Raw genomic sequence first — 15136 nt, 5'->3', positions numbered from 1 at the left:
AGTGCTACCTCTCCTCTCCTGTTTCTGACCTCAGCCCATACCACCTCAGTAGACGAGTCTTCATCAAAAGTTCTTTCAGCCACCATTATACTGTCCTTGACCAACAAAGCCACACCTCCCCCTCTTTTACCACCTTCCCTGACCTTAGTGAAAGATCTAGACCCTGGAACCTGCAACATTCATTCCTGACCCTGCTCTATCCATGTCTCCGAAATGGACACAACATCAAAGTCCCAGGTACCTATCCATGCTGCAAGCTCACCTACCTTATTCCGGATACTGGTGATGGGAGATTTTAATTTTCCCAACATTGACTGGGATTCATGTAGTGTTAGGGGTTTGGATGAAGCAGAATTTATTAGGAGCACCCAGGAGGGTTTTCTAGAGCAGTATTTGAATAGTCCAACTCAGGAAGGGGCCACACTGGACCTGGTGTTGGGGAATGAGCCTGGCCAGTGGGTTGAAGTTTCAGTAGGGGATTACTTTGGGAATAGTGATCACAATTCCGTAAGTTTTAGGATACTCATGGACAAAGATGAGAGTGGTCCTAAAGGAAGAGTTCTAAACTGGGGTATAGACTGTCTGATTAGCAAGTTTGCAGATGAAAGACACTAAGATTGATGGAGTAGCAGATAGATTAGATTGGATTACCTACAGTGTAGAAACAGGCCCTTCGGCCCAACAAGTCCACACCGCCCCTTGAAGCAACCCACACACCCCTGAACACTACGAGCAATTAGCATGGCCAATCCACCTAACCTGCACATCTTTGCACTGTGGGCGGAAACCGGAGCACCCGGAGGAAACCCACACAGACACGGGGAGAATGTATAAACTCCGCACAGACAGTCGCCCGAGGCTGGAATCAAACCCGGGTCCCTGGTGCTGTGAGGCTGCAGTGCTAACCGCTGAGCCACTGTGCCGCCCCAAAGTGAAGGGGACTGTCAGAGAATGCAGCAGAATATGGATAGATTGCAGAGTTGGAAATGGCAGATGGAGTTCAATCCAGGCAAATGTGAGGTGATTCATTTTGGAAGATGTAATTCAAGAGCGAACAATATAGAAAATAGAAAAGTCCTGGGGAAAATTGATGAACAGAGAGATCTGGGTGTTCAGGTCCATTGTTCCCTGAAGGTGACAATGCAGGTCACTAGGGTGGTCAAGAAGGCATATGGCATGCTTTCCTTCATTGGATGGGGTATTGAGTACAAGAGTTGGCAGGTCATGTTACAGTTGTATAGGACTTTGGTTCGGCCACATTTGGGGTACTGTGTACAGTTCTGGTCACCAAAAGGGTGTGGATGCTTTGGAGAGGGTGCAGAGGAGGTTCACCAGGATGTTCCCTGGTATGGAGGGTGCTAGCTATGAAGAAAAGTTGAGTAGATTAGGATTATTATCATTAGAAAGACGGAGATTGAGGGGGGACCTGATTGAGGTCTACAAAATCATGAGGGGTATAGACAGGGTGGATATCAAGAAGCATTTTCCCAGAGTGGGGGACTCAATTAATAGGGGTCATGAGTTCAAAGTGAGAGGAGGAAAGTTTATGGGAGATATGCATGGAAAGTTCTTTACATAGAGGGTGGTGGGTGCCTGGAACACGTTGCCAACATAGGTGGTGGAGTCAGACACAATAGTGTCTTTTAAGATGTATCTAGACAGATATATGAATGAGCAGGGAGCAGAGGGATACAGATCCTTAGAAAATAGGTGACAGGTTTGGATAGAGGATCTGGATCTGCGCAGGCTTGGAGGGCCGAAAGGCCTGTCCCTGTGCTGTAATTTTCTTTGTTCTTTGTTCTTATTATCCCTCGGAGAGTGCAGCGCTCCCTCAGCACTGACCGTCCCACAGGGCAATTATAATGCGATTAGGCAAGACTTTGGAGGCATAGAATGGGTTTGCAAAATGCAGGGGATGGGGACAGTCGAAATGTGGAGCTGGCTTAAGGAACAGATATTGTGTGTCCTTGATAGGCATGTCCCTGTCAGGCAGGGAGGAAGCGATAAGGTAAGGGAACCGTGGTTTACTAAAGAAATTGTATCTCTTGTTAAGCGGAAGAGGGAGGCTTATGAGACTATGAGACGAGATGGTTCAGATGAGGCCATGGAAAGTTAAAGATTAGCTAGGAAGGATTTAAAGAGAGAGCTAAGAAGAACAAGGAGGGGGCATGAGCAGACATTGGCAGGTAGAATAAAGGAGAATCCTAAAGCTTTCTATAGCTATGTGTGGAATAAGAGGATGACGAGGGTAGGAATAGGACCAGTCAAAGATAGAAGTGGGAAGTTGTGAGTGTGGACCCTGTGGAGATTGGAGAGGTGCTAAATAATTATTTCTCATCTGTTTTCACTGAGGAACAGGAGAATATTGTAGAGGAGATGACTGAGTTATGGGCTGCTAGAATTGAAAGGATTAAGGTTAGTAAGGAGGAGGTGTTATCAATTCTAGAAGGTGTGAAGGTAGATAAATCCCCTGGGCCAGATGGGATTTTTCTGAGGATTGTCTGGGAAGCTAGGGAGGAGGTGGCGGCTCCTTTGGCCTTGATCTTTGAGTCCTCATTGTCTACAGGTTTAGTACCAGAGGACTGGAGCATCGCAAATGTTGTGCCCTTGTTCAAGAAGGGCAGTAGGGAGGACCCAGGTAATTATAGACCTGTAGGCCTTACGTCTGTTGTAGGAAAAGTTTTGGAAAGTATTATAAGAGATAGGAACGCCCTGCCTGCCAATGTAGTTAACTCAGCCACATTAGTGGCATTTAACCAGTCCTTGGATAAGCATATGGATGATGGTGGGATAGTGTCGGGGGAGGGGTTTAGATTAGTTCACAGGTCGGCGCAACATCGAGTGCCGAAGGGCCTGTCCTGTGCTGTATTGTTCTATGTTCTATCTTCTATGTTAGGTATATCAGAGAAGCAGGCAAGTGCAGTGGAGTTAGAAAAACTTAGATTGCAAATGAGACAACTGGAGTTACAGAATGAAAGGAAGGTGAGAGAGTTTGAATTACGATTATAAGCAGAAGAAAGGGAAAGAGCCATGTTAGAAGATAAAGAAAGGGAGAGAAGGTTCTTAGCTGAGCAAAAAAAGAGAGAGAGTTTGATCTTTAAAAGTTTCAAACTGAACAGGAAAGTCAATTTAAAAGGATGGAGAAGAAGATAAAAGAGAGGCTCAGTCAGGAGGAAATGATGAGCAACCCCATGATAGCCAAAGACATTGTTGGGATGATGTACAAATGTGTTAAAACATTACCAAAATTCAATGAAAAAGATGTAGAAACATTTTCGATTTCATTTGAGAAACTGACTAGGCTGATGAATTGGCCAGAGGATATGTAGGTAATGTTAAATCAGACCAAGTTGGTAGGTGGGGTTAGTGAGGTATCCGCAGCACTGTCTGATGAGTTGTCAAGAGCTTATGGAGAGGTTAAACAGGCCATTTTGAGTGCCTATGAATTGATACCAGAAGTAGACAGACAACGGTTAAGAAACATACAGAAGGAACCAAGTCAGATTTATGTTGAATTTGAAAGAATTAAACAGAGCAACTTTGATGGATGGGTGAGAGCATTAAAGGTAGAAAGTACATATGAGGATCTTAGAGAGGTTATTGTGCTGGAGGATTTTAAAAATTCACTTCCATAGATAATAAGAACTCATATTAAGGAACAGCAAGTTACAAAAGTAAGAAGAGCTGCAGAGATGGGGGTGAATTTGCATCAGTCCATAATTTAAAATTTAGCTTCCAACAGCAATTTCATTCTGTGAGGGATAGAAATTGGGAAAAAGGAAGATCCTTCACTGAGAAACAAAAAGTAGATCACACTGCGAACTAAGATAACAAAGCGTGGAGCTGGATGAACACAGCAGGCCAAGCAGCATCTCAGGAGCACAAAAGCTGACATTTCCGGCCTAGACCCTTCATCAGAAAAGGTTGTGTTCATCCAGCTCCACACTTTGTTATCTCGGATTCTCCAGCATCTGCAGTTCCCTTTACCTCTGATCACTCTGCGAACTGTTTACTACAGACGAGAAAAGAAACCCAAGTGGGTGAATAGGAGGCATGAAACTTCAGGTGTTTTCACTGCCATAAGGTAGGACACACAAAGCCACAGTGCTGATGGTTTAAGAAAGGCACTAGGAAAAAAGATGTGGTAAAAGAGACTCAACGAGTGGGATTATTTAAGGTAGTGAAGGGTGCCCGATCTCTACAAAGACTTCACCTTAGTGAAGTCCTCTCTGATGAAGGGTCTAGGCCCGAAACGTCAGCTTTTGTGCTCCTGAGATGCTGCTTGGCCTGCTGTGTTCATCCAGCCTCACATTTTATTATCTTCACCTTAGTGAGTAAGGTTTACTCAGGAAGAACAGGAGAGCAGGTAAAGAAGTTAAAATATTGAGAGATACAGGAACTGTTCAGTCTCTAATAGTAAGAGATGAAAGTATTTTCACTCCTTCTGAAATGTTACCTGAGGCAGTGGTAACCTGTGGAATAGATGGACAGAGATTTAATATTCCGCTGTGTAAGATAAGGTTGGAAAGTCCAATCAAGACTGGGAAGTTAAAGTGGAAGTGATTAAATGAGTGCCAATTCCAGGAATACAGTGTGTTCTTGGAAACAACCTGGCAGGAACAAAACTGGGAGTGACATCCCTTGCAGGGGAGAAGCTGGAGAAAAACCAGGGAACTGAGCAGTTAAAAGAAAAGTTTTCCAGACTGTGTGGTGTCAAGATCCTACAGTCAAAGGTTAAAGCAAGAGGGGAAAAGCAAAGAGAAAGATGAAGGAGTTAAGGTCCAGTTAGCTGGCACCCTGTTTGACAAAATGGTCAAGGAAGAATCTAAACAGGTAGAGGGTCAGGCAAGGGTGTTTAGTTCTGAAAGATTACTGGAGTTACAACAAAAAGATGAGACAATTAATGATCTATATCGTAAAGCTTACTCAAAAAAGGAATCAGAATATATTGCCGAGTGTTGTTGTTTCAAGGATTCTATCCTTGTAAAGAATCCTGAGGTGAAAATGGAGACCTTGGCAGGTTGGTGCAGATGTGAAATGGGTGGAAGTGCACCAGATTGTGTTGCCGCTAGCTTACGGATAGCAAGTTTTACGGGTAGCACACAAATTACTGTTAAGAGGTTATTTAGGAGTGAGGAAGACTCAGGCTAAAATACAGAAGCACTTCTATTGGCCTGGATTGCAGAAAGATGTAGTTAAATTTAGCTGTACCTGTCGTACGAGTAAGATGGCAGGAAAGCCACAGGCAGTGTAAAACCAGCACCTTCGATACCAATTCCCACATTTGAAGAACCCTTCACAGGGCTCTGATTGATTGTGTAGCTCCTCTCCCTAAAACCAACAGCGTGAACCAGCACTTGCTAACCATAATGAATCTGGCTACCAGATACATCCCAAAGTAAAGAAATAGGAAGAGCTGAAGATGCTGGGATCAGAGACAATACAGTGTGGTGCTGGACAGCACAGCAGGTCAGGCAGCATCAGAGGAGCAGGAAAGTTAACCTTTCAGGTTGGGACCCTTCATCAGGACTCCTGAATTATAGGCCAATTAACCTAACATCGGTGGTGGGGAAAATTTTCAAATCTATTGTCAAGGATTTTAAAGCAGAGCATTTAGAAAGCGGTGGCAGGGTCAGGCAAAGTCAGCATGGATTTATGAAGTGGAAATCACACTTGAAAAATCTGTTGGAATTCTATGAAGATGTAACTAGTAGAGTTGACAAGGGGGAAACATTTGATGTAGTATATTTGGACTTTCAGAAAGCGTTTGACAAAGTCCCACCTCAGAGATTAATGTGCAAGATTAAAGCACATGGGATTGGGGAAATGTATTGAGATGGATGGGAAAGTGGTTGACAGAGAGGATAAGACATAAGATATAGGAGTGGAAGTAAGGTCATTTGGCCCATCGAATCCACTCCGCCATTTAAATCATGGCTGTTGGGCATTTCAACTCCACTTCCCTGCACTCTCCCCATAGTCCTTGATTCCTTGTGAGATCAGTGGCAGGATCAGATAAAGTCCCACCTAAGAGATTAATGTGCAAGATTAAAGCACATGGGATTGGGGAAGTGTATTGAGATGGATGGGAATGTGGTTGACAGAGAGGAAACAAGGAGTAGGAATTAATGGATCCTTTTCAAATTGGCAGGCAGTAACTAATGGGGTGCCACAGGGATCGGTGCTGGGACCCCAGCTATTCACAGTACATACTAATGACTTGGATCAGGGAACAAAATGTAACATCTCCAAGTTTACAGATGATACCAAGTTGGCTGGGAGAGTGAATAAGGATGCAGAGACCCTTCAGCGTGACCTCAACAGGTGGGGTGAATGAGCAAATCAATGGCAGATGCAGCATAATGTGGATAAATGTGAGGTTATTCATTTCAGAAGCAAAAACAAGGAGGCAGATTACTTCCTGAATGGCTGTAAATTGGGAGAGGGGAGAGGGTGCAGTGGGATCTGGGTGTCCTTGTACACCAGTTGCTGAAGGTAAGTATGCAGGAGCAGCAGGTGGTAAAGAAGGCAAATGGTTCGTTGGCCTTCATGACACGATTTCCCATGCGCAGAGCCATGCTGATTATCCGTAGTCAGTCCTTGCCTTTTCACATACATATAAATCCTGTCCCTCAGAATCCCCTCCTACAACTTATCCACCATTAATATCAGGCTCACTGGTCTATAGTTAATAAAAACCCAAAAGGAACTGCAAAAGCTGCCAAACTGGAAATCCGGCAATGCGCTCCACGCCCCTACCACTCTCTGAGTAAAGAACCTACCTGTGACATCTCCCCGATATCTACCTCCACTCACTTTAAAACTATGCCCCCTTGTGATAACTACCTCTACCCTACGAAAAAAGTCTCTGGCTGCTCTATCTATACCTCTGATTATTTTGTACGCCTCTATCAAGTCACCTCTCATCCTTCATCGTTCTAAAGAGAAAAGCCCTGGCTCTCTCAATCTATTCCAGGCAACATCCTGGTAAATCTCTTCATCACCTTTTCTAACGCTTCCACATTTTTCCTGTAGTGAGGCGACCAGAACAGGACACAATACTCCAGATGTGGGCGAACCAGGCTTGTGTATAGCTGGAGCATAACTTCACGGCTCTTGTACTCAATCCCTCTATTAATGAAAGCCAACACATCATACGCCTTCTTGACAACTCTATCCATCTGGGTGGCAGCTTTCAGGGGTCTGTGAACATGATCCCCAAGATCCCTTTGCTCCTCCACACTGCCAAGAATCTTTCCATTAGCCCTGTATTCTGCTTTCAAGTTTGTCCTTCCAAAATGAATCACCTGACACTTTTCAGGGTTAAACTCCATCTGCCACTTCTCAGCCCAGCTCTGCATCCTATCAATGTCCCTTGTAACCTAGAATACCCTCCACACTGTCCACAACACAACTCACCTTCGTATCATCTGCAAACCTGCTAATCCACCTTCCACTTCTTCATCCAAATCATTTACAAAAATCACAAATGGAAGAGAGCCAGAACAGATTCTTGTGGTACACACTCATAACTGAGCACCATGTTGAATAGCGAGTTTTGAGAAGATTTGTAGTTCAGGTTGAGGTTCTGGATGTGAGTTTGCTCGCTGAGCTGGAAGGTTAGTTTTCAGACGTTTCGTCACCATTCTAGGTAACATCATCAGTGAGCCTCCGACGATGCGCTGGTGTTATGTCCCGCTTTCTATTTATCTGGTTAGGGTTCCTTGGGTTGGTGATGTCATTTCCTGCGTTGGCGATGAGGAACAGGAAATGACATGACCAACGCAGGAAATGACATCACCAACCCAAGGAAACCTAACCGATAAATAGAAAATGGGACATAACACCAGCGCTTTGTCGGAGGCTCACTGATGATGTTACCTGGAATGGTGACGAAACATCTGAAAACGAACCTTCCAGCTCAGCGAGCAAACTTACATCCAGAACCATGTTGGATCTTTTCTGTCCACTACCACCCTTTGCCTTCTAAGGGTCAGCCAATTCTGAGTCCAATCTGCCACCTTTCCCCCTAACCCATGCCTCCTCACTTTCTGCATGAGCCTACCATGGGAAACCTTATCAAACACCTTACTTAAATCCATGTATACTACATCCACTGCTCTACCTTTGTCCATGTATTTGGTCACCTCTTCAAAGAATTCAATAAGGTTTGTGAGGCATGATCTACCCTCACAGATCCATGCTGACTATCACGAATCAAATTGTGCCTTTCCAAGTGATCATAAATCCTGTCTCTCAGAACCCTTTCCAATAATTTGCCCACCACTGACATAGGACTAACTGGCCTGAAATTTCCGGGGTTATCCCTATTCCCTTGTTTGAACAAGGGAATGATATTTCCAATCTTCAGGCACTATATCAGTGCACAGTGAGGACGAAAAGATCATCACCAAAGGCCCTGCGATCTCTTCCCTCACTTCCCATAGAATCCTTGTATAAATCCCATCAGGCCCGGGGGACTTATCTATCTTCAACTTCCCCAAAATTCCTAGCATATCTTTCTTACTAACCACCACCTCCTCTAGCCAACCTGCCTGTTTCACACTGTCCTCCCCTGCAACTAGGTCCCTCTCAGTTGTGAATACCGAAGAAAAATATTCATTAAGGGCCTCTCCTATCTGTTTAGGTTCTGTGCACAAATTCCCTTCACAATCCTTGATCAGCCCTACCCTTTCTCTGGCCATTCTCTTATTTCTCATGTATATGTAAAAAGCCTTGGAGTTTTCCTTCATCCTATCTGCCAAGGTTTTCTCATGCCCCCATTTATCTCTCCGAAGCCCTTTCTTCAGCTCCTTCCGGGCTAACTTGGATCCCTCTAGAGCCTTTTCCATTCCTCGTCTCCTAAACCTTGCATAAGCATCCTCCTTCCTCTTAACTAGTCGTTCGACCTCTCTCGAGAACTAAGGATCCCTCACTCAACCTCATCCTCCCTGCCTGCTCAGGTCAAACATGTCGAGCACATGCTGTCTGCATTCCTTAAACAATCTCCGCATTTGTATAGTGCTCTTCCCTGACAGCATCTGTTTCCATTTTATGTTACCCAGTTCTTGCCTAACAGAATTGTAGTTACCCTTCTCCAAATTATAAACCTTACCCTGCTGTATGTACCTATCCTTTTCCATGACTATTGTAAAAGTAACAGAGTTATGATCGCTACAGCCAAAATGCTCTCCTACCAACAGGTCTAACACTTGGCTCAGTTCATTGCCAAGCACCAAATCCAAAGTGGCCTCTCCTCGTATTGGTCTATCTACATTCTGTGTCAGGAATCCTTCCTGAACGCACCGGACAAAATCTGCTCCATCTAAACTATTACAGCTAAAATGTTTCCAATCAATATTTGGAAAGTTGAAGTCACCCATGACTACAATCCTGTGAATTCTGCACCTTTCCATTATCTGCCTCCCAATCCACTCCTCTACTTCTCTGCAGCTATTTGGGGGTCTGTAAAAAAACCCCAACAAAGTGACTGCTCCTTTCTTGTTCCTGACCGCAACCCAAACTGACTCGGTAGACATATCATTCTCAAACTGCCTTTCAGTAGCTGCTATACGCACCCTGACTAACAGTGCCACTCCCCACCTCTTTTTCCACTCTCCCTATTTCTCTTAAGGCATCTAAATTCTGGAACGTCCAACAGCCATTCCTGTCCCTGAGTTACCCAAGTTTCTGTAATGGCCACAACAGCGTAGTTCAAAGCACTGACCCACGCTCTAAGTTGATCCGCCTTACTTCTGATACTTCTAGCATTGAAGTACACACACGTCAAACCATCCCTGTGTCCACAATTAGGCTCCATCGACCACATTTCTTTATTCACGACCTCACTCCCTGTTGTGTCTGTTGGAAAGCTGAATACCTCATCCTCTGAATTATAAATCTGACTCCCCACCCCCTGCCAAACTAGTTTAAACCGCCCCGTGTAGCTCGAGCAAACCTCCGTCCCAACAATGATTCAAATATCTCAGCCAGGGGCCCAACAATCACTTCCCTAGCTTCCCATAGAGCTCTCGGGTGCACCTGATCAGATCCCAGGGAATTATCCACCTTTATATGTTGTAAAAGGTCCAGCCTATCCTCGTCTGTGACATGGACACTGTTCAAATTATTGCTATTAATTTCCCGATGTTCTCTATCTTCCATATCCTTCTCCACAATAAACACTGGTGCAAAATACTTGCTCAGTATCTCCCCCATCTCCTGCAGTTCCACATATGGGTGGCCTTACTGATTTTTAACAGGCCCTATTCTCTCCCTAGTTACCCTTTTGTCCTTCATGTATTTATAGAATCCTTTTGGATTCTCTTTAACCCTATTTGCCAAAGATATCTCATGCCCCGCTTTGTCCTCCTGTCTTTCCTCTTGAGTATCCTCCTACTGCCTTTAAACTCGAATCAGAGATAATGGGAACTGCAGATGCTGGAGAATTCCAGGATAATAAAATGTGAGGCTGGATGAACACAGCAGGCCAAGCAGCATCTCAGGAGCACAAAAGCTGACGTTTCGGGCCTAGACCCTTCATCAGAGAGGGGGATGGGGTGAGGGTTCTGGAATAAATAGGGAGAGAGGGGGAGGCGGACCGAAGATGGAGAGAAAAGAAGATAGGTGGAGAGAGTATAGGTGGGGAGGTAGGGAGGGGATAGGTCAGTCCAGGGAAGACGGACAGGTCAAGGAGGTGGGTTGAGGTTAGTAGGTAGATGGGGGTGCGGCTTGGGGTGGGAGGAAGGGATGGGTGGGAGGAAGAACAGGTTAGGGAGGCAGAGGCTTGAAGACCGCTTTGCAGAACACCTCCGCTCAGTTCGCAATAAACAACTGCACCTCCCAGTCGCAAACCATTTCCATTCCCCCTCCCATTCTTTAGATGACATGTCCATCATGGGCCTCCTGCAGTGTCACAATGATACCACCCGAAGGTTGCAGGGACAGCAACTCATATTCCGCCTGGGAACCCTGCAGCCTAATGGTATCAATGTGGACTTCACCAGTTTCAAAATCTCCCCTTCCCCAACTGCATCCCTAAACCAGCCCAGTTCGTCCCCTCCCCCCACTGCACCACACAACCAGCCCAGCTCTTCCCCTCCACCCACTGCATCCCAAAACCAGTCCAACCTGTCTCTGCCTCCCTAACCTGTTCTTCCTCCCAACCATCCCTTCCTCCCACCCCAAGCCGCACCCCCATCTACCTACTAACCTCATCCCACTTCCTTGACCTGTCCGTCTTCCCTGGACTGACCTATCCCCTCCCTACCTCCCCACCTATACTCTCTCCACCTATCTTCTTTTCTCTCCATCTTCGGTCCGCCTCCCCCTCTCTCCCTATTTATTCCAGAACCCTCACCCCATCCCCCTCTCTGATGAAGGGTCTAGGCCCGAAACGTCAGCTTTTGTGCTCCTGAGATGCTGCTTGGCCTGCTGTGTTCATCCAACCTCACATTTTATTATCCTGCCTTTAAACTCTTCTGGTTTCAGCAGGCGATCAGCTGAGAGAGTGCAGAGTGAGCTGGTGTTCTGCAGGTTAATCTTAGTGAAGTTGTGGATCAGAGGGGAGAAGCTGATCTTTGGGTGAATGGGCCCGCCTCCCCCACCCCCACACGAGGCTGTGATCAGACTTGGCTAGCCTCTTACTGTTATGACAGAGAGCGATGGAGTCAGGAGAAGGAAAATTCTGGAATTCCCTTCCTAATGGCATCGTCATTCAACCCACAGCACATGGACGCAGCGGTTCAAGAGGGCAGCTCACCACCACCTTCTCAAGGGGCAACTAGGGATGGGCAATAAATGCTGGGCCCAGCCAGCCATGCCCTCCTGGTCCTGAAGCACTGTAAAACATATTTGTCTGAGGAGGGGTCACAGGATCCAAAGTGCTAACTCTGCTTTCCCTCCCCAAATGCTGCCCAACCTTTTGGGTTTCTCCTGAGTCCCATGAAGCCTGCACAGCCTCCCTTCCATTCAATCTCTGTGACTGCATTCCACCCTGCAATTGTCTCCCTCCTTGTCTTTCACTTTCTTTGTCTATTTCCCTCTAATTGCCCCCTTCTCCCTGCCACTCCTCACAGATCTCCAATCTGCGCTCCTATCTCCCCTGTCTCAGTGCGGGAGGCAGCAGTTTGTACTGGGCAGTATAACTCCAGTCCTGATTGCTAGCTCCTCACAGGCTGGTTGTTTGGAAAACATTCGATTTGAGTCAACAGAACAAGGTCAAAGACACAGAATGTTCCATCGTGGGCCCCCTCTCTGATTTAATCCAGGTCAATGTCCTTCAGAATCATCACCTCTGGGAGAGCCGGTAGCCACAGTAACCTGCAGCTCCTACACACACACACACACACACACACACACACACACACACACACACACACACTCTCACACACACGCACACACACGCACACACACACACACACACACACACACACACACGCACATACACACACATACACGCACACTCACACAATGTCACACACACACACACACACTCACACACTGTCACATGCACACACACACAAACACACACACACACACACGCACATACTCACACTCACACACGCACACTCTCACACACTCACACAAGCACAAATACACACAATCACCCACACACACACACGCACATACACTCACACACACACACGCACACTCTCACACACTCACACACTGTCACACACACACACACACACACACTCTCTCACTCACACACACATTTACACATTGTCACACACACACACACTCTCACACACACGCACACACACACACACACACACACTATCACACACTGTCACACACACACACACACTCACACACTGTCACACACTCGCACACACGCACACGCACATGCGCGCACACACACGGATGGACACACATGGGCACACACACACACAGACACAAACGCCCCTGAAACAAGATGTTCCTACTAACAGTCACCCAAGGGCACAGTGACAGGGTGAAGGGAACAGAGCAAGCCCAGGCACAGACTGGCAGTGAGAGAGAGAGACAGAAAAAAAAGGGATGGAAATTCAGGGGGAGAGAAAAGTGCAGGGACGGAGCCAGGAGCAGAGAGGTGGAAGTCGTAACAGAGGGAATAGTTTTGGGGCAATAAGAGGGGGCAGTTGGATGAGGTACAGGTGCCAATGAAGTGGCTGCTTTGCCCTGGATTGCGTCAAGCTTCTAAGGTGTTGTTGGAGATAAACTCATCCTGGCAAGTTTGGACTGTTCTATAACACTCCTGACTTGTGCCTTGTGAGAGCACTAATCCATTAGGAGGACAAATAGGCCATTCAGCCCATTGAGTCTGCACCAGAATTCAACAAGAACACAGCCAATGTGATAATTCTCAGCTCCAGTTTTGTGCCTTTTCCCTGTGTTCCCACTGAGATTAAGAGCAGCTACAGACTAACAGAAATGCTGACCGGCCAGTGACTGCTACATCCAGGCAGTGAATTTAGAAAAAAAACCATTGGATGCAAAGGGATCGCTCTTACAATCTCTCTTATTAGAGATGGCCATCGTGAAGCACGAATGTCACTTCCCAGTTGTCAGCCCAAGCCTGGATATTGTCCAGATCCTGTTACATGTGAACATGGACTGCTTCAGTACCTGAGGAGTTACGAATGTTGCTGAACATTGTGTAATCATCAGCGAACATCCCCACTTCTGAACTTATGATAGAGGGAAGGTCATTGATGAAACAGCTGAAGATGGTTGGGCCTAGGACACTACGCTGAGGAACTCCTGCAGAGCTGTCCCGGAGCTGTGATGACTGACCTCCCACAACCACGACCATCTTCCTATCGGTCAGGTTTGACTCCAAGCGCCAGAGTTTGTCCCCGATACTCAATGATTCCAGTTTTGCTCGGGCTCCTTAATGTCACACTCGGTCAAATGCAGGCCTGATGTGAACACCTGTCACTCTTACCTCATCTCTGGAATTCAGCTCTTTTGTCCATGTTTGAACCAAGGCTGAGGTCAGGAGCTGAGTGGCCCTGACGTTACCCAACGTCACTGAGCAGGTTATTGCTGATCAGGTGCTGCTTGACAGCTCTGTTACTGACACCTTCCATCACTTTACTGATGATCGAGAGGAGACTAATGGGACAATGTTGATCGGGTTGGATTTGTCCTGCTTTTTGTGTACAGGATATACCAGGGCAATTTTCCACATTGTCGGGTACTTGCCAGTGTTGTAATGCAGTGGAAGAGCTTGGCTCGGGGAGCAGCAAGTTCTGGAGGACAGGTCTTCAGTACTGTTGCTGGAATGTTGTCAGGGCCCATAGCCTTTGCAGTATCCAGTGTCTCCAACCCTTTCTTGATATCACGTGGAGTGAATTGAATTGGCTGAAGACAGGTATCTGTAATGCTGGGGACCACTGGAGGAGGCTGAAATCAATCATCCTCTCAGCACTTCTGAATGCTTCAGCCTTATCTTTTGCACTGATGTTCTGGGCTCTTCCATCATTGAGGATGGGGATATCTGTGGAGGGTCCTCCAGTGAGCTGTTTAATTATCCTCTACCATTCACTGCAGGATGTGGTAGGACTACAGAGCTTAGATCTGATCCGTTGGTTGTGGGATTGCTTAGTTCTATCTATCACTTGCTGCTTTTTCTATTTGGCGTGCAAGTAGTCCTGTTTGGTGGATTCACCACTTTGATACTTCATCTTCAGGTATGGCTGGTGCTGCTCCTGGCGTGCCCTCCTGCACTCTTCATTGAAGCAGGGTTGATCTCCTGGTTTGATGGTAATGGTTGAGTGGGGGATATGCAAGTCTGTCTAGCACGGTGATAGTGCCACACAGCGTGATGGAGTTTATTCTCGATGTGAGGGCGGGGGCGTCATCTCCACAAGGACTGTGCGATGGTCTCTCTTACCGATACTGTCATGGACAGATGTAACTGCAGCTGGCAGATTGGTAAGGATGAGGTCGAGTATGTTTTTCCCTCTTATTGGTTCTCTCACCACCTGCCGCAGACCCAGTCTAGCAGCTATGTCCTTTAGGACCCGACTAGCTCGATCTGTAGGACTGCTGCCAAGCCACTGTTGGTGGTGGACATTGAAACCCCCCACCCAGAGTACATTTTGTGTCCTTGCCACCCTCAGTGCTTCCTGTAGGTGTTGTTCAACACGGA

Source organism: Stegostoma tigrinum, chromosome 5, assembly GCF_030684315.1.
Source record: "Stegostoma tigrinum isolate sSteTig4 chromosome 5, sSteTig4.hap1, whole genome shotgun sequence".
In the NCBI taxonomy this organism is placed as follows: domain Eukaryota; kingdom Metazoa; phylum Chordata; class Chondrichthyes; order Orectolobiformes; family Stegostomatidae; genus Stegostoma; species Stegostoma tigrinum.
The sequence above is the reverse complement of the archived record's forward strand: the minus strand, read 5'-3'. Positions refer to the sequence as shown.